Source organism: Chiloscyllium plagiosum, unplaced genomic scaffold (assembly GCF_037043375.1).
Source record: "Chiloscyllium plagiosum isolate Xiang-an unplaced genomic scaffold, Cpla_swu_hap1 HiC_scaffold_42, whole genome shotgun sequence".
In the NCBI taxonomy this organism is placed as follows: Eukaryota; Metazoa; Chordata; class Chondrichthyes; order Orectolobiformes; family Hemiscylliidae; genus Chiloscyllium; species Chiloscyllium plagiosum.
The window spans coordinates 44,706,942-44,725,454 of NW_028270180.1; the positions used below are offsets into that span (position 1 = coordinate 44,706,942).

The following is an 18,513-nucleotide window of genomic DNA, read 5'->3' on the forward strand; positions in this document are numbered from 1 at the left end:
TGAGTGTAATAGCCTCCTCCACTTCCTCTGGTAGATCATTCCAAACACGCACAACCTTCTTTGTGGGAAATGTGCCTCAGGTCCTTTGTCACTTTCAGCCCAATCACCTTAAAGCTATGCTCTCGAGTTTTCAACTCACACCAACTTGGGTAAAACTCAGTTAACCACCCTTCCATAAGGTCATGTTGCAGCTGTTACGCTGCAGGGAAAGTCGTCCCAGCCTATTCCACCTCGCCCTACGGTACAAACATCGACGACAGCTTTGTCTATATTTTGTCATCAATTTAACGTGTCTTTTTTTTTACGTTTTCAAGATGTCAATTACGCTGGACAACAACGAGCTATTGGAACCAAAAAGGTGAAACGTAGAACGGATTCAACTTTCAGTGTTGGACGCCATTGAGTCGCAGCACTGCCGACTCCGGCTTGTTTCTGTAGTGTAGTGGTCATCACGTTCGCCTCACACGCGAAAGGTCCCCAGTTCGAAACTGGGCAGAAACTGCTTTGTTCTTCAACTGCAGCCTTTTTCATGGACAAGAGCTGAGCTTTCTTGCATGCTTTCCCATCTGCAAACCTGCCTTCGAATTTCCTTGAACAAATCTGCTCTGGTAGTGAAATGTAATGCAATTCCATTTCATTACAGTGCAAAGCGTTGTTACGTTTTTCTCCAACCTGGTTCTGATCATATGCCATTCTGTTGGAGAGTGTAGTTACCGCCTTCTGATCCTTCCACGAAAAGCAGTACCGCATTTGCCTTCCTTGCGCAGGCGGCTCGGTTCAAAGACAGGAAAGAAGCAGATGCTCTGGTGTCACAGCGCACCACGAATTCCTGAACTTGTCTGTTTGTCAAATGTACCCCAAGGTCGTCTCAGAAAGACCTCATTTGGAAGCTGTCAATCGTGATTCAACGTGCGAGAATTGGCACCAGATATCCTGAATCATGTTTTGGAGCAATTCGCACGTTAGTGGCTCATTCAATCAGCAACAGCAATGAAAGAAATTGCACTCTCAGAGGAACCTTTCAACTTGCGCATTCATAGCGTCGCTAGTATTAAGGTCCGCCCCGAGATCTAAGTCATGTTGGAACTGAAACGGAGGAATCGACAGAGAGGCTACAGAATGACATCGCATCCATTTGGTTTTCTTTAAATTACTGACGAGCAGGAAAATGTAAACGGGGAGGGCGAGTGGAGAAGTGAGGCAGTTGCAGCTCTGGTGAAATTCCTTCTTTGTGATTCACTCAGCAACCAGAGACGTGAAGGTGACTCAGGCGTGAAAGCTCTTCACATCGAGAACAAAAAGCACTCAAGGGCAGTTAGCACCTCTTCCGGAGTGGGGGGTGCGGTGAGGTAATTACCTTGTGACTTCTGTTACGATGTTCAGAAACTGCCGTTTTGATTGAGGTGAACAGAAACTGCATTTCTAAAAAGCACCATGGAATTTAACAAAATTTATCGAGTCGCTTGTCGTCGATTCCCACATAGGTTTCCAACGCAGTTGGTATCCATGTGGCTCATGTCCAGGTGTGAACATCTCTGCAGCACATTGCACGGTTAAGGTAAAAGGCAAGGAAAGTCGCTTCTAGAACTGGCTCCGAGGTCAGAGCATCCTCACAATGTGATCTGTCGTTCTCGGATTGTAATGTTACCTCCGGTTTTCGGGTGGAGAACATTCTTTGGGACTCTTATTCTGAAAAAAAAACAGACACAGTGACTGAAACTATGCTGCACGGTATGATGTGGATTACGGCCTGCTCAGGTTTGTGCATTTTCCCTGTAGTCCGGTGTGTTTGGTGTTCCGTGTAAACGTGAAAGTCGTCCTGTTTCGAGCAATGGGTGAAATCATTTAGCAAAGCGAGATTCGAAATTGCAGTAATGTCAAGCAGCTCATGGTTATTTGACCAAATCATAAGCGAACCCATATTCTTAAGCACTCACAGATACATTTGTAGCTGAAAAGAGTCTGAGAAGATAGACTCAGTTTACCATTGATTTTTGTCTGGATTGATGGGCTATCAATATCTGCTGCGAAATTGACATTGTAGCTGTGCCAGTCCGAGAGGACATCCCAGCAGCTGTGCGAGTCCGAGAGGAATCATGGAACATTATCATGTGACTTTGCATCTGTTGTTATGCAGGAGCACAATTGGAAATACAAGAAAATAAGAAGACCCGGCCGGCTGGTAGTGTGGCCGAGCGGTCTAAGGCGCTGGATCCAGGTTCCAGTCTCGAGTCTCGAAAGGGGCGTGGGTTCGAATCCCACCACTGCCATTTCTGCTGATCAACTCCAACGCTGCAGCTTGTTAAAATGCTGTTTCGGTGCCCACTGTATATTGATGTTGAAAACAAAAGTAAAAGGGGTTTGCTTCCCAGGGAACTAACTGTGGTGTGGGATACTGCCAAATATTTCAAAATGTCTCTACTGTCATGATCGTGTTCGCCTCCCGCTCGGAAAATCGCAAACAGTTCTGCCATCCCAGGCAAGTTGAGCTTTTTGAAAGAGTCGTTTGGAAATGCCCTGTTGTTAGTTGTGAGATTACTTTATGACTCATGCCCTCGGACTGTATCACATTTAGCATTCATGCATCTCTGTGTCTGAAAATGCATGAGATATGCCAGTTTGTTTGTGTTCCGTGTTAAATGCTTTCTGTTTTGCGATTCGCTCAATACATTTCGATTTAACAGGGTTTCTGAGGTAACTTCCAGCAGCAAAAATTCTCAGCAGAGGATCTGGGAAAATTTCGCAGAGTATGGTCAGTCGGAGCTAAAGTAAGGAAGTCGTTCGTTTCTGCAGTGTTTCACAATACTACCTCTCCCGTGAGCAATCGAACAGACTAAATGTTTGTGCCACAGACTGCGATGGCAAACTCCGCTAAAAAGTAATCCTTTAAAGCCGGTAACATGACGTAATTGGGGTACATCGTGGAAAAAGATACTTCGGTGGACCTCATCCGTGCTCACCACATCGCCAAAATTAAACAAGTCCCGTTCCCCAGCATTTGGCCCCAATCCCTCTAAACGCATCATATCCAGAAACTCACCCGATTACCTTTGCAATTTTCTGAGTGTAATAGCCTCCTCCACTTCCTCTGGTAGATCATTCCAAACACGCACAACCTTCTTTGTGGGAAATGTGCCTCAGGTCCTTTGTCACTTTCAGCCCAATCACCTTAAAGCTATGCTCTCGAGTTTTCAACTCACACCAACTTGGGTAAAACTCAGTTAACCACCCTTCCATAAGGTCATGTTGCAGCTGTTACGCTGCAGGGAAAGTCGTCCCAGCCTATTCCACCTCGCCCTACGGTACAAACATCGACGACAGCTTTGTCTATATTTTGTCATCAATTTAACGTGTCTTTTTTTTTACGTTTTCAAGATGTCAATTACGCTGGACAACAACGAGCTATTGGAAACAAAAAGGTGAAACGTAGAACGGATTCAACTTTCAGTGTTGGACGCCATTGAGTCGCAGCACTGCCGACTCCGGCTTGTTTCTGTAGTGTAGTGGTCATCACGTTCGCCTCACACGCGAAAGATCCCCAGTTCTAAACTGGGCAGAAACTGCTTTGTTCTTCAACTGCAGCCTTTTACATGGACAAGAGCTGAGCTTTCTTGCATGCTTTCCCATCTGCAAACCTGCCTTCGAATTTCCTTGAACAAATCTGCTCTGGTCGTGAAATGTAATGCAATTCCATTTCATTACAGTGCAAAGCGTTGTTAAGTTTTTCTCCAACCTGGTTCTGATCATATGCCATTCTGTTGGAGAGTGTAGTTACCGCCTTCTGATCCTTCCACGAAAAGCAGTACCGCATTTGCCTTCCTTGCGCAGGCGGCTCGGTTCAAAGACAGGAAAGAAGCAGATGCTCTGGTGTCACAGCGCACCACGAATTCCTGAACTTGTCTGTTTGTCAAATGTACCCCAAGGTCGTCTCAGAAAGACCTCATTTGGAAGCTGTCAATCGTGATTCAACGTGCGAGAATTGGCACCAGATATCCTGAATCATGTTTTGGAGCAATTCGCACGTTAGTGGCTCATTCAATCAGCAACAGCAATGAAAGAAATTGCACTCTCAGAGGAACCTTTCGACTTGCGCATTCATAGCGTCGCTAGTATTAAGGTCCGCCCCGAGATCTAAGTCATGTTGGAACTGAAACGGAGGAATCGACAGAGAGGCTACAGAATGACATCGCATCCATTTGGTTTTCTTTAAATTACTGACGAGCAGGAAAATGTAAACGGGGAGGGCGAGTGGAGAAGTGAGGCAGTTGCAGCTCTGGTGAAATTCCTTCTTTGTGATTCACTCAGCAACCAGAGACGTGAAGGTGACTCAGGCGTGAAAGCTCTTCACATCGAGAACAAAAAGCACTCAAGGGCAGTTAGCACCTCTTCCGGAGTGGGGGGTGCGGTGAGGTAATTACCTTGTGACTTCTGTTACTATGTTCAGAAACTGCCGTTTTGATTGAGGTGAACAGAAACTGCATTTCTAAAAAGCACCATGGAATTTAACAAAATTTATCGAGTCGCTTGTCGTCGATTCCCACATAGGTTTCCAACGCAGTTGGTATCCATGTGGCTCATGTCCAGGTGTGAACATCTCTGCAGCACATTGCACGGTTAAGGTAAAAGGCAAGGAAAGTCGCTTCTAGAACTGGCTCCGAGGTCAGAGCATCCTCACAATGTGATCTGTCGTTCTCGGATTGTAATGTTACCTCCGGTTTTCGGGTGGAGAACATTCTTTGGGACTCTTATTCTGAAAAAAAACAGACACAGTGACTGAAACTATGCTGCACGGTATGATGTGGATTACGGCCTGCTCAGGTTTGTGCATTTTCCCTGTAGTCCGGTGTGTTTGGTGTTCCGTGTAAACGTGAAAGTCGTCCTGTTTCGAGCAATGGGTGAAATCATTTAGCAAAGCGAGATTCGAAATTGCAGTAATGTCAAGCAGCTCATGGTTATTTGACCAAATCATAAGCGAACCCATATTCTTAAGCACTCACAGATACATTTGTAGCTGAAAAGAGTCTGAGAAGATAGACTCAGTTTACCATTGATTTTTGTCTGGATTGATGGGCTATCAATATCTGCTGCGAAATTGACATTGTAGCTGTGCCAGTCCGAGAGGACATCCCAGCAGCTGTGCGAGTCCGAGAGGAATCATGGAACCCTTATCATGTGACTTTGCATCTGTTGTTATGCAGGAGCACAATTGGAAATACAAGAAAATAAGAAGGCGCGGCCGGCTGGTAGTGTGGCCGAGCGGTCTAAGGCGCTGGATCCAGGTTCCAGTCTCGAAAGGGGCGTGTGTTCGAATCCCACCACTGCCATTTCTGCTGATCAACTCCAACGCTGCAGCTTGTTAAAATGCTGTTTCGGTGCCCACTGTATATTGATGTTGAAAACAAAAGTAAAAGGGGTTTGCTTCCCAGGGAACTAACTGTGGTGTGGGATACTGCCAAATATTTCAAAATGTCTCTACTGTCATGATCGTGTTCGCCTCCCGCTCGGAAAATCGCAAACAGTTCTGCCATCCCAGGCAAGTTGAGCTTTTTGAAAGAGTCGTTTGGAAATGCCCTGTTGTTAGTTGTGAGATTACTTTATGACTCATGCCCTCGGACTGTATCACATTTAGCATTCATGCATCTCTGTGTCTGAAAATGCATGAGATATGCCAGTTTGTTTGTGTTCCGTGTTAAATGCTTTCTGTTTTGCGATTCGCTCAATACATTTCGATTTAACAGGGTTTCTGAGGTAACTTCCAGCAGCAAAAATTCTCAGCAGAGGATCTGGGAAAATTTCGCAGAGTATGGTCAGTCGGAGCTAAAGTAAGGAAGTCGTTCGTTTCTGCAGTGTTTCACAATACTACCTCTCCCGTGAGCAATCGAACAGACTAAATGTTTGTGCCACAGACTGCGATGGCAAACTCCGCTAAAAAGTAATCCTTTAAAGCCGGTAACATGACGTAATTGGGGTACATCGTGGAAAAAGATACTTCGGTGGACCTCATCCGTGCTCACCACATCGCCAAAATTAAACAAGTCCCGTTCCCCAGCATTTGGCCCCAATCCCTCTAAACGCATCATATCCAGAAACTCACCCGATTACCTTTGCAATTTTCTGAGTGTAATAGCCTCCTCCACTTCCTCTGGTAGATCATTCCAAACACGCACAACCTTCTTTGTGGGAAATGTGCCTCAGGTCCTTTGTCACTTTCAGCCCAATCACCTTAAAGCTATGCTCTCGAGTTTTCAACTCACACCAACTTGGGTAAAACTCAGTTAACCACCCTTCCATAAGGTCATGTTGCAGCTGTTACGCTGCAGGGAAAGTCGTCCCAGCCTATTCCACCTCGCCCTACGGTACAAACATCGACGACAGCTTTGTCTATATTTTGTCATCAATTTAACGTGTCTTTTTTTTTACGTTTTCAAGATGTCAATTACGCTGGACAACAACGAGCTATTGGAAACAAAAAGGTGAAACGTAGAACGGATTCAACTTTCAGTGTTGGACGCCATTGAGTCGCAGCACTGCCGACTCCGGCTTGTTTCTGTAGTGTAGTGGTCATCACGTTCGCCTCACACGCGAAAGGTCCCCAGTTCGAAACTGGGCAGAAACTGCTTTGTTCTTCAACTGCAGCCTTTTACATGGACAAGAGCTGAGCTTTCTTGCATGCTTTCCCATCTGCAAACCTGCCTTCGAATTTCCTTGAACAAATCTGCTCTGGTCGTGAAATGTAATGCAATTCCATTTCATTACAGTGCAAAGCGTTGTTAAGTTTTTCTCCAACCTGGTTCTGATCATATGCCATTCTGTTGGAGAGTGTAGTTACCGCCTTCTGATCCTTCCACGAAAAGCAGTACCGCATTTGCCTTCCTTGCGCAGGCGGCTCGGTTCAAAGACAGGAAAGAAGCAGATGCTCTGGTGTCACAGCGCACCACGAATTCCTGAACTTGTCTGTTTGTCAAATGTACCCCAAGGTCGTCTCAGAAAGACCTCATTTGGAAGCTGTCAATCGTGATTCAACGTGCGAGAATTGGCACCAGATATCCTGAATCATGTTTTGGAGCAATTCGCACGTTAGTGGCTCATTCAATCAGCAACAGCAATGAAAGAAATTGCACTCTCAGAGGAACCTTTCGACTTGCGCATTCATAGCGTCGCTAGTATTAAGGTCCGCCCCGAGATCTAAGTCATGTTGGAACTGAAACGGAGGAATCGACAGAGAGGCTACAGAATGACATCGCATCCATTTGGTTTTCTTTAAATTACTGACGAGCAGGAAAATGTAAACGGGGAGGGCGAGTGGAGAAGTGAGGCAGTTGCAGCTCTGGTGAAATTCCTTCTTTGTGATTCACTCAGCAACCAGAGACGTGAAGGTGACTCAGGCGTGAAAGCTCTTCACATCGAGAACAAAAAGCACTCAAGGGCAGTTAGCACCTCTTCCGGAGTGGGGGGTGCGGTGAGGTAATTACCTTGTGACTTCTGTTACGATGTTCAGAAACTGCCGTTTTGATTGAGGTGAACAGAAACTGCATTTCTAAAAAGCACCATGGAATTTAACAAAATTTATCGAGTCGCTTGTCGTCGATTCCCACATAGGTTTCCAACGCAGTTGGTATCCATGTGGCTCATGTCCAGGTGTGAACATCTCTGCAGCACATTGCACGGTTAAGGTAAAAGGCAAGGAAAGTCGCTTCTAGAACTGGCTCCGAGGTCAGAGCATCCTCACAATGTGATCTGTCGTTCTCGGATTGTAATGTTACCTCCGGTTTTCGGGTGGAGAACATTCTTTGGGACTCTTATTCTGAAAAAAAAACAGACACAGTGACTGAAACTATGCTGCACGGTATGATGTGGATTACGGCCTGCTCAGGTTTGTGCATTTTCCCTGTAGTCCGGTGTGTTTGGTGTTCCGTGTAAACGTGAAAGTCGTCCTGTTTCGAGCAATGGGTGAAATCATTTAGCAAAGCGAGATTCGAAATTGCAGTAATGTCAAGCAGCTCATGGTTATTTGACCAAATCATAAGCGAACCCATATTCTTAAGCACTCACAGATACATTTGTAGCTGAAAAGAGTCTGAGAAGATAGACTCAGTTTACCATTGATTTTTGTCTGGATTGATGGGTTATCAATATCTGCTGCGAAATTGACATTGTAGCTGTGCCAGTCCGAGAGGACATCCCAGCAGCTGTGCGAGTCCGAGAGGAATCATGGAACCCTTATCATGTGACTTTGCATCTGTTGTTATGCAGGAGCACAATTGGAAATACAAGAAAATAAGAAGGCGCGGCCGGCTGGTAGTGTGGCCGAGCGGTCTAAGGCGCTGGATCCAGGTTCCAGTCTCGAAAGGGGCGTGGGTTCGAATCCCACCACTGCCATTTCTGCTGATCAACTCCAACGCTGCAGCTTGTTAAAATGCTGTTTCGGTGCCCACTGTATATTGATGTTGAAAACAAAAGTAAAAGGGGTTTGCTTCCCAGGGAACTAACTGTGGTGTGGGATACTGCCAAATATTTCAAAATGTCTCTACTGTCATGATCGTGTTCGCCTCCCGCTCGGAAAATCGCAAACAGTTCTGCCATCCCAGGCAAGTTGAGCTTTTTGAAAGAGTCGTTTGGAAATGCCCTGTTGTTAGTTGTGAGATTACTTTATGACTCATGCCCTCGGACTGTATCACATTTAGCATTCATGCATCTCTGTGTCTGAAAATGCATGAGATATGCCAGTTTGTTTGTGTTCCGTGTTAAATGCTTTCTGTTTTGCGATTCGCTCAATACATTTCGATTTAACAGGGTTTCTGAGGTAACTTCTAGCAGCAAAAATTCTCAGCAGAGGATCTGGGAAAATTTCGCAGAGTATGGTCAGTCGGAGCTAAAGTAAGGAAGTCGTTCGTTTCTGCAGTGTTTCACAATACTACCTCTCCCGTGAGCAATCGAACAGACTAAATGTTTGTGCCACAGACTGCGATGGCAAACTCCGCTAAAAAGTAATCCTTTAAAGCCGGTAACATGACGTAATTGGGGTACATCGTGGAAAAAGATACTTCGGTGGACCTCATCCGTGCTCACCACATCGCCAAAATTAAACAAGTCCCGTTCCCCAGCATTTGGCCCCAATCCCTCTAAACGCATCATATCCAGAAACTCACCCGATTACCTTTGCAATTTTCTGAGTGTAATAGCCTCCTCCACTTCCTCTGGTAGATCATTCCAAACACGCACAACCTTCTTTGTGGGAAATGTGCCTCAGGTCCTTTGTCACTTTCAGCCCAATCACCTTAAAGCTATGCTCTCGAGTTTTCAACTCACACCAACTTGGGTAAAACTCAGTTAACCACCCTTCCATAAGGTCATGTTGCAGCTGTTACGCTGCAGGGAAAGTCGTCCCAGCCTATTCCACCTCGCCCTACGGTACAAACATCGACGACAGCTTTGTCTATATTTTGTCATCAATTTAACGTGTCTTTTTTTTTACGTTTTCAAGATGTCAATTACGCTGGACAACAACGAGCTATTGGAAACAAAAAGGTGAAACGTAGAACGGATTCAACTTTCAGTGTTGGACGCCATTGAGTCGCAGCACTGCCGACTCCGGCTTGTTTCTGTAGTGTAGTGGTCATCACGTTCGCCTCACACGCGAAAGGTCCCCAGTTCGAAACTGGGCAGAAACTGCTTTGTTCTTCAACTGCAGCCTTTTACATGGACAAGAGCTGAGCTTTCTTGCATGCTTTCCCATCTGCAAACCTGCCTTCGAATTTCCTTGAACAAATCTGCTCTGGTCGTGAAATGTAATGCAATTCCATTTCATTACAGTGCAAAGCGTTGTTAAGTTTTTCTCCAACCTGGTTCTGATCATATGCCATTCTGTTGGAGAGTGTAGTTACCGCCTTCTGATCCTTCCACGAAAAGCAGTACCGCATTTGCCTTCCTTGCGCAGGCGGCTCGGTTCAAAGACAGGAAAGAAGCAGATGCTCTGGTGTCACAGCGCACCACGAATTCCTGAACTTGTCTGTTTGTCAAATGTACCCCAAGGTCGTCTCAGAAAGACCTCATTTGGAAGCTGTCAATCGTGATTCAACGTGCGAGAATTGGCACCAGATATCCTGAATCATGTTTTGGAGCAATTCGCACGTTAGTGGCTCATTCAATCAGCAACAGCAATGAAAGAAATTGCACTCTCAGAGGAACCTTTCGACTTGCGCATTCATAGCGTCGCTAGTATTAAGGTCCGCCCCGAGATCTAAGTCATGTTGGAACTGAAACGGAGGAATCGACAGAGAGGCTACAGAATGACATCGCATCCATTTGGTTTTCTTTAAATTACTGACGAGCAGGAAAATGTAAACGGGGAGGGCGAGTGGAGAAGTGAGGCAGTTGCAGCTCTGGTGAAATTCCTTCTTTGTGATTCACTCAGCAACCAGAGACGTGAAGGTGACTCAGGCGTGAAAGCTCTTCACATCGAGAACAAAAAGCACTCAAGGGCAGTTAGCACCTCTTCCGGAGTGGGGGGTGCGGTGAGGTAATTACCTTGTGACTTCTGTTACGATGTTCAGAAACTGCCGTTTTGATTGAGGTGAACAGAAACTGCATTTCTAAAAAGCACCATGGAATTTAACAAAATTTATCGAGTCGCTTGTCGTCGATTCCCACATAGGTTTCCAACGCAGTTGGTATCCATGTGGCTCATGTCCAGGTGTGAACATCTCTGCAGCACATTGCACGGTTAAGGTAAAAGGCAAGGAAAGTCGCTTCTAGAACTGGCTCCGAGGTCAGAGCATCCTCACAATGTGATCTGTCGTTCTCGGATTGTAATGTTACCTCCGGTTTTCGGGTGGAGAACATTCTTTGGGACTCTTATTCTGAAAAAAAAACAGACACAGTGACTGAAACTATGCTGCACGGTATGATGTGGATTACGGCCTGCTCAGGTTTGTGCATTTTCCCTGTAGTCCGGTGTGTTTGGTGTTCCGTGTAAACGTGAAAGTCGTCCTGTTTCGAGCAATGGGTGAAATCATTTAGCAAAGCGAGATTCGAAATTGCAGTAATGTCAAGCAGCTCATGGTTATTTGACCAAATCATAAGCGAACCCATATTCTTAAGCACTCACAGATACATTTGTAGCTGAAAAGAGTCTGAGAAGATAGACTCAGTTTACCATTGATTTTTGTCTGGATTGATGGGTTATCAATATCTGCTGCGAAATTGACATTGTAGCTGTGCCAGTCCGAGAGGACATCCCAGCAGCTGTGCGAGTCCGAGAGGAATCATGGAACCCTTATCATGTGACTTTGCATCTGTTGTTATGCAGGAGCACAATTGGAAATACAAGAAAATAAGAAGGCGCGGCCGGCTGGTAGTGTGGCCGAGCGGTCTAAGGCGCTGGATCCAGGTTCCAGTCTCGAAAGGGGCGTGGGTTCGAATCCCACCACTGCCATTTCTGCTGATCAACTCCAACGCTGCAGCTTGTTAAAATGCTGTTTCGGTGCCCACTGTATATTGATGTTGAAAACAAAAGTAAAAGGGGTTTGCTTCCCAGGGAACTAACTGTGGTGTGGGATACTGCCAAATATTTCAAAATGTCTCTACTGTCATGATCGTGTTCGCCTCCCGCTCGGAAAATCGCAAACAGTTCTGCCATCCCAGGCAAGTTGAGCTTTTTGAAAGAGTCGTTTGGAAATGCCCTGTTGTTAGTTGTGAGATTACTTTATGACTCATGCCCTCGGACTGTATCACATTTAGCATTCATGCATCTCTGTGTCTGAAAATGCATGAGATATGCCAGTTTGTTTGTGTTCCGTGTTAAATGCTTTCTGTTTTGCGATTCGCTCAATACATTTCGATTTAACAGGGTTTCTGAGGTAACTTCCAGCAGCAAAAATTCTCAGCAGAGGATCTGGGAAAATTTCGCAGAGTATGGTCAGTCGGAGCTAAAGTAAGGAAGTCGTTCGTTTCTGCAGTGTTTCACAATACTACCTCTCCCGTGAGCAATCGAACAGACTAAATGTTTGTGCCACAGACTGCGATGGCAAACTCCGCTAAAAAGTAATCCTTTAAAGCCGGTAACATGACGTAATTGGGGTACATCGTGGAAAAAGATACTTCGGTGGACCTCATCCGTGCTCACCACATCGCCAAAATTAAACAAGTCCCGTTCCCCAGCATTTGGCCCCAATCCCTCTAAACGCATCATATCCAGAAACTCACCCGATTACCTTTGCAATTTTCTGAGTGTAATAGCCTCCTCCACTTCCTCTGGTAGATCATTCCAAACACGCACAACCTTCTTTGTGGGAAATGTGCCTCAGGTCCTTTGTCACTTTCAGCCCAATCACCTTAAAGCTATGCTCTCGAGTTTTCAACTCACACCAACTTGGGTAAAACTCAGTTAACCACCCTTCCATAAGGTCATGTTGCAGCTGTTACGCTGCAGGGAAAGTCGTCCCAGCCTATTCCACCTCGCCCTACGGTACAAACATCGACGACAGCTTTGTCTATATTTTGTCATCAATTTAACGTGTCTTTTTTTTTACGTTTTCAAGATGTCAATTACGCTGGACAACAACGAGCTATTGGAAACAAAAAGGTGAAACGTAGAACGGATTCAACTTTCAGTGTTGGACGCCATTGAGTCGCAGCACTGCCGACTCCGGCTTGTTTCTGTAGTGTAGTGGTCATCACGTTCGCCTCACACGCGAAAGGTCCCCAGTTCGAAACTGGGCAGAAACTGCTTTGTTCTTCAACTGCAGCCTTTTACATGGACAAGAGCTGAGCTTTCTTGCATGCTTTCCCATCTGCAAACCTGCCTTCGAATTTCCTTGAACAAATCTGCTCTGGTCGTGAAATGTAATGCAATTCCATTTCATTACAGTGCAAAGCGTTGTTAAGTTTTTCTCCAACCTGGTTCTGATCATATGCCATTCTGTTGGAGAGTGTAGTTACCGCCTTCTGATCCTTCCACGAAAAGCAGTACCGCATTTGCCTTCCTTGCGCAGGCGGCTCGGTTCAAAGACAGGAAAGAAGCAGATGCTCTGGTGTCACAGCGCACCACGAATTCCTGAACTTGTCTGTTTGTCAAATGTACCCCAAGGTCGTCTCAGAAAGACCTCATTTGGAAGCTGTCAATCGTGATTCAACGTGCGAGAATTGGCACCAGATATCCTGAATCATGTTTTGGAGCAATTCGCACGTTAGTGGCTCATTCAATCAGCAACAGCAATGAAAGAAATTGCACTCTCAGAGGAACCTTTCGACTTGCGCATTCATAGCGTCGCTAGTATTAAGGTCCGCCCCGAGATCTAAGTCATGTTGGAACTGAAACGGAGGAATCGACAGAGAGGCTACAGAATGACATCGCATCCATTTGGTTTTCTTTAAATTACTGACGAGCAGGAAAATGTAAACGGGGAGGGCGAGTGGAGAAGTGAGGCAGTTGCAGCTCTGGTGAAATTCCTTCTTTGTGATTCACTCAGCAACCAGAGACGTGAAGGTGACTCAGGCGTGAAAGCTCTTCACATCGAGAACAAAAAGCACTCAAGGGCAGTTAGCACCTCTTCCGGAGTGGGGGGTGCGGTGAGGTAATTACCTTGTGACTTCTGTTACGATGTTCAGAAACTGCCGTTTTGATTGAGGTGAACAGAAACTGCATTTCTAAAAAGCACCATGGAATTTAACAAAATTTATCGAGTCGCTTGTCGTCGATTCCCACATAGGTTTCCAACGCAGTTGGTATCCATGTGGCTCATGTCCAGGTGTGAACATCTCTGCAGCACATTGCACGGTTAAGGTAAAAGGCAAGGAAAGTCGCTTCTAGAACTGGCTCCGAGGTCAGAGCATCCTCACAATGTGATCTGTCGTTCTCGGATTGTAATGTTACCTCCGGTTTTCGGGTGGAGAACATTCTTTGGGACTCTTATTCTGAAAAAAAACACAGACACAGTGACTGAAACTATGCTGCACGGTATGATGTGGATTACGGCCTGCTCAGGTTTGTGCATTTTCCCTGTAGTCCGGTGTGTTTGGTGTTCCGTGTAAACGTGAAAGTCGTCCTGTTTCGAGCAATGGGTGAAATCATTTAGCAAAGCGAGATTCGAAATTGCAGTAATGTCAAGCAGCTCATGGTTATTTGACCAAATCATAAGCGAACCCATATTCTTAAGCACTCACAGATACATTTGTAGCTGAAAAGAGTCTGAGAAGATAGACTCAGTTTACCATTGATTTTTGTCTGGATTGATGGGCTATCAATATCTGCTGCGAAATTGACATTGTAGCTGTGCCAGTCCGAGAGGACATCCCAGCAGCTGTGCGAGTCCGAGAGGAATCATGGAACCCTTATCATGTGACTTTGCATCTGTTGTTATGCAGGAGCACAATTGGAAATACAAGAAAATAAGAAGGCGCGGCCGGCTGGTAGTGTGGCCGAGCGGTCTAAGGCGCTGGATCCAGGTTCCAGTCTCGAAAGGGGCGTGGGTTCGAATCCCACCACTGCCATTTCTGCTGATCAACTCCAACGCTGCAGCTTGTTAAAATGCTGTTTCGGTGCCCACTGTATATTGATGTTGAAAACAAAAGTAAAAGGGGTTTGCTTCCCAGGGAACTAACTGTGGTGTGGGATACTGCCAAATATTTCAAAATGTCTCTACTGTCATGATCGTGTTCGCCTCCCGCACGGAAAATCGCAAACAGTTCTGCCATCCCAGGCAAGTTGAGCTTTTTGAAAGAGTCGTTTGGAAATGCCCTGTTGTTAGTTGTGAGATTACTTTATGACTCATGCCCTCGGACTGTATCACATTTAGCATTCATGCATCTCTGTGTCTGAAAATGCATGAGATATGCCAGTTTGTTTGTGTTCCGTGTTAAATGCTTTCTGTTTTGCGATTCGCTCAATACATTTCGATTTAACAGGGTTTCTGAGGTAACTTCCAGCAGCAAAAATTCTCAGCAGAGGATCTGGGAAAATTTCGCAGAGTATGGTCAGTCGGAGCTAAAGTAAGGAAGTCGTTCGTTTCTGCAGTGTTTCACAATACTACCTCTCCCGTGAGCAATCGAACAGACTAAATGTTTGTGCCACAGACTGCGATGGCAAACTCCGCTAAAAAGTAATCCTTTAAAGCCGGTAACATGACGTAATTGGGGTACATCGTGGAAAAAGATACTTCGGTGGACCTCATCCGTGCTCACCACATCGCCAAAATTAAACAAGTCCCGTTCCCCAGCATTTGGCCCCAATCCCTCTAAACGCATCATATCCAGAAACTCACCCGATTACCTTTGCAATTTTCTGAGTGTAATAGCCTCCTCCACTTCCTCTGGTAGATCATTCCAAACACGCACAACCTTCTTTGTGGGAAATGTGCCTCAGGTCCTTTGTCACTTTCAGCCCAATCACCTTAAAGCTATGCTCTCGAGTTTTCAACTCACACCAACTTGGGTAAAACTCAGTTAACCACCCTTCCATAAGGTCATGTTGCAGCTGTTACGCTGCAGGGAAAGTCGTCCCAGCCTATTCCACCTCGCCCTACGGTACAAACATCGACGACAGCTTTGTCTATATTTTGTCATCAATTTAACGTGTCTTTTTTTTTACGTTTTCAAGATGTCAATTACGCTGGACAACAACGAGCTATTGGAAACAAAAAGGTGAAACGTAGAACGGATTCAACTTTCAGTGTTGGACGCCATTGAGTCGCAGCACTGCCGACTCCGGCTTGTTTCTGTAGTGTAGTGGTCATCACGTTCGCCTCACACGCGAAAGGTCCCCAGTTCGAAACTGGGCAGAAACTGCTTTGTTCTTCAACTGCAGCCTTTTACATGGACAAGAGCTGAGCTTTCTTGCATGCTTTCCCATCTGCAAACCTGCCTTCGAATTTCCTTGAACAAATCTGCTCTGGTCGTGAAATGTAATGCAATTCCATTTCATTACAGTGCAAAGCGTTGTTAAGTTTTTCTCCAACCTGGTTCTGATCATATGCCATTCTGTTGGAGAGTGTAGTTACCGCCTTCTGATCCTTCCACGAAAAGCAGTACCGCATTTGCCTTCCTTGCGCAGGCGGCTCGGTTCAAAGACAGGAAAGAAGCAGATGCTCTGGTGTCACAGCGCACCACGAATTCCTGAACTTGTCTGTTTGTCAAATGTACCCCAAGGTCGTCTCAGAAAGACCTCATTTGGAAGCTGTCAATCGTGATTCAACGTGCGAGAATTGGCACCAGATATCCTGAATCATGTTTTGGAGCAATTCGCACGTTAGTGGCTCATTCAATCAGCAACAGCAATGAAAGAAATTGCACTCTCAGAGGAACCTTTCGACTTGCGCATTCATAGCGTCGCTAGTATTAAGGTCCGCCCCGAGATCTAAGTCATGTTGGAACTGAAACGGAGGAATCGACAGAGAGGCTACAGAATGACATCGCATCCATTTGGTTTTCTTTAAATTACTGACGAGCAGGAAAATGTAAACGGGGAGGGCGAGTGGAGAAGTGAGGCAGTTGCAGCTCTGGTGAAATTCCTTCTTTGTGATTCACTCAGCAACCAGAGACGTGAAGGTGACTCAGGCGTGAAAGCTCTTCACATCGAGAACAAAAAGCACTCAAGGGCAGTTAGCACCTCTTCCGGAGTGGGGGGTGCGGTGAGGTAATTACCTTGTGACTTCTGTTACGATGTTCAGAAACTGCCGTTTTGATTGAGGTGAACAGAAACTGCATTTCTAAAAAGCACCATGGAATTTAACAAAATTTATCGAGTCGCTTGTCGTCGATTCCCACATAGGTTTCCAACGCAGTTGGTATCCATGTGGCTCATGTCCAGGTGTGAACATCTCTGCAGCACATTGCACGGTTAAGGTAAAAGGCAAGGAAAGTCGCTTCTAGAACTGGCTCCGAGATCAGAGCATCCTCACAATGTGATCTGTCGTTCTCGGATTGTAATGTTACCTCCGGTTTTCGGGTGGAGAACATTCTTTGGGACTCTTATTCTGAAAAAAAACACAGACACAGTGACTGAAACTATGCTGCACGGTATGATGTGGATTACGGCCTGCTCAGGTTTATGCATTTTCCCTGTAGTCCGGTGTGTTTGGTGTTCCGTGTAAACGTGAAAGTCGTCCTGTTTCGAGCAATGGGTGAAATCATTTAGCAAAGCGAGATTCGAAATTGCAGTAATGTCAAGCAGCTCATGGTTATTTGACCAAATCATAAGCGAACCCATATTCTTAAGCACTCACAGATACATTTGTAGCTGAAAAGAGTCTGAGAAGATAGACTCAGTTTACCATTGATTTTTGTCTGGATTGATGGGCTATCAATATCTGCTGCGAAATTGACATTGTAGCTGTGCCAGTCCGAGAGGACATCCCAGCAGCTGTGCGAGTCCGAGAGGAATCATGGAACCCTTATCATGTGACTTTGCATCTGTTGTTATGCAGGAGCACAATTGGAAATACAAGAAAATAAGAAGGCGCGGCCGGCTGGTAGTGTGGCCGAGCGGTCTAAGGCGCTGGATCCAGGTTCCAGTCTCGAAAGGGGCGTGGGTTCGAATCCCACCACTGCCATTTCTGCTGATCAACTCCAACGCTGCAGCTTGTTAAAATGCTGTTTCGGTGCCCACTGTATATTGATGTTGAAAACAAAAGTAAAAGGGGTTTGCTTCCCAGGGAACTAACTGTGGTGTGGGATACTGCCAAATATTTCAAAATGTCTCTACTGTCATGATCGTGTTCGCCTCCCGCTCGGAAAATCGCAAACAGTTCTGCCATCCCAGGCAAGTTGAGCTTTTTGAAAGAGTCGTTTGGAAATGCCCTGTTGTTAGTTGTGAGATTACTTTATGACTCATGCCCTCGGACTGTATCACATTTAGCATTCATGCATCTCTGTGTCTGAAAATGCATGAGATATGCCAGTTTGTTTGTGTTCCGTGTTAAATGCTTTCTGTTTTGCGATTCGCTCAATACATTTCGATTTAACAGGGTTTCTGAGGTAACTTCCAGCAGCAAAAATTCTCAGCAGAGGATCTGGGAAAATTTCGCAGAGTATGGTCAGTCGGAGCTAAAGTAAGGAAGTCGTTCGTTTCTGCAGTGTTTCACAATACTACCTCTCCCGTGAGCAATCGAACAGACTAAATGTTTGTGCCACAGACTGCGATGGCAAACTCCGCTAAAAAGTAATCCTTTAAAGCCGGTAACATGACGTAATTGGGGTACATCGTGGAAAAAGATACTTCGGTGGACCTCATCCGTGCTCACCACATCGCCAAAATTAAACAAGTCCCGTTCCCCAGCATTTGGCCCCAATCCCTCTAAACGCATCATATCCAGAAACTCACCCGATTACCTTTGCAATTTTCTGAGTGTAATAGCCTCCTCCACTTCCTCTGGTAGATCATTCCAAACACGCACAACCTTCTTTGTGGGAAATGTGCCTCAGGTCCTTTGTCACTTTCAGCCCAATCACCTTAAAGCTATGCTCTCGAGTTTTCAACTCACACCAACTTGGGTAAAACTCAGTTAACCACCCTTCCAT

At 45.6% G+C, this 18,513-nt stretch overlaps 9 non-coding genes across 9 annotated transcripts; all 9 read left to right on the plus strand.

The window, feature by feature from the left end:
- Positions 1-428: 428 nt before the first annotated feature.
- Positions 429-501, plus strand: trnav-cac (transfer RNA valine (anticodon CAC)). Its single transcript has one exon. It is a non-coding gene; the product is annotated as a tRNA-Val (tRNA).
- Positions 502-6,543: 6,042 nt separating this feature from the next.
- Positions 6,544-6,616, plus strand: trnav-cac (transfer RNA valine (anticodon CAC)). The gene has a single exon. It is a non-coding gene; the product is annotated as a tRNA-Val (tRNA).
- Positions 6,617-8,297: 1,681 nt separating this feature from the next.
- Positions 8,298-8,379, plus strand: trnal-cag (transfer RNA leucine (anticodon CAG)). Its single transcript has one exon. It is a non-coding gene; the product is annotated as a tRNA-Leu (tRNA).
- A 1,219-nt stretch (positions 8,380-9,598) lies between these two features.
- trnav-cac (transfer RNA valine (anticodon CAC)) lies at positions 9,599-9,671 on the plus strand. Its single transcript has one exon. It is a non-coding gene; the product is annotated as a tRNA-Val (tRNA).
- Positions 9,672-11,352: 1,681 nt separating this feature from the next.
- Positions 11,353-11,434, plus strand: trnal-cag (transfer RNA leucine (anticodon CAG)). The gene has a single exon. It is a non-coding gene; the product is annotated as a tRNA-Leu (tRNA).
- Positions 11,435-12,653: 1,219 nt separating this feature from the next.
- trnav-cac (transfer RNA valine (anticodon CAC)) lies at positions 12,654-12,726 on the plus strand. Its single transcript has one exon. It is a non-coding gene; the product is annotated as a tRNA-Val (tRNA).
- Positions 12,727-14,408: 1,682 nt separating this feature from the next.
- trnal-cag (transfer RNA leucine (anticodon CAG)) lies at positions 14,409-14,490 on the plus strand. Its single transcript has one exon. It is a non-coding gene; the product is annotated as a tRNA-Leu (tRNA).
- Positions 14,491-15,709: 1,219 nt separating this feature from the next.
- On the plus strand, positions 15,710-15,782 carry trnav-cac (transfer RNA valine (anticodon CAC)). Its single transcript has one exon. It is a non-coding gene; the product is annotated as a tRNA-Val (tRNA).
- A 1,682-nt stretch (positions 15,783-17,464) lies between these two features.
- On the plus strand, positions 17,465-17,546 carry trnal-cag (transfer RNA leucine (anticodon CAG)). Its single transcript has one exon. It is a non-coding gene; the product is annotated as a tRNA-Leu (tRNA).
- Positions 17,547-18,513: the final 967 nt, after the last annotated feature.